The sequence below is a fragment of the Panthera uncia genome, chromosome D2 (genome assembly GCF_023721935.1).
Source record: "Panthera uncia isolate 11264 chromosome D2, Puncia_PCG_1.0, whole genome shotgun sequence".
NCBI lineage: Eukaryota > Metazoa > Chordata > Mammalia > Carnivora > Felidae > Panthera > Panthera uncia.
In genome coordinates, this window is record NC_064818.1 from 9,388,420 (window position 1) to 9,389,572 (window position 1,153).

Here is a 1,153-nt window from a genome sequence, read left to right on the forward strand (position 1 = left end):
CGCCCAGGCTCCTGTAAAAGTTTTCTTTTAGAATGAGCATTTATTACTTGTGTAATATTATAAGTCATCCATTACCCTTTTAATATCCGGGCAATAGTTATTTATAAGAGAATATCCGCAGGGATTTAAGAAGACCAAGCAAGGAAAACAGCTTCACAGTTTTCCAAGGAAGACCTTAGTACATGAGGCAGCTCCTGAGAGGTACCTTTCTTTGTTAGGTTGCTGTTCAGAATGTGTGAAATAACACACACGTGGCTGGCCTGATCCTCACATGTGGGAGAAGCTAACAAGTGTCTCCTGACGGAGTGATTATGTGACGGTCAACCGTAAGCAATCTCCGTCCAAAAGGTCTTGACTAAGTGATCAAACTCTGCGCTTACAGAATATCAAAAGAGAGCTTTGCCCTTTCACTTCACTTTTCCACACTGTTCCTTCTGCACCTTCTTAGCATTCTTTACTGGATGAAGAGAGATAAGGTGCTAGATGGTTTCTGTGTTCTCCTCATCCCTCCCCGACCCGTAACTTATGAGGCCCCTAGCCGTGACCTGTATCAGCAGGGCTGAGCCCTCTCTGCCTTTTTTTTTTTTTAAAACTAATAACCGTTTTGGGTTATATATGATGTTCCTCTCTTCAACAAGGCTTTTAAACTACAGAAGAAAGTTATCAACGAGTCTGGTGTTCCTTGTCTTCTCCCAATGTCCCTCTAAATATGTGAAGTGGCATGGGCCAGGTCCTCCCTTTGGATCTCGACTCACAGTCTGCTCAGTTATGTCCAGTGGTGTCCAGGTATAGACATAATCTGGTTTTCTTATCTAAGTGAGCCTTAAATTCTGCTTACAGTATAATAATTTTATTTTTATGTACAGTTTTAAGAAACCTAATAATTTGGTAGCTTTCTTCGCAGTATTTTGATAGAGGAGTGTGTAAATGTATGTGAAACCACTTATTTTAAACTACTAACTCTTATTTTACTAGCTAATGCGAGTAAATAATGGTAGAATCTTGTGATCTATTTCACTCTGTGTAAATGCATAATAAAATTTGGCAGTGATATCTTGCAAAAAAAGTGTCAGTAAAGTCTTTTCATTTGAAATACAATAAGTACTATGCACTAGGGACACAAGAGGAAACGAACAGGTATTTAAGTGTCCCT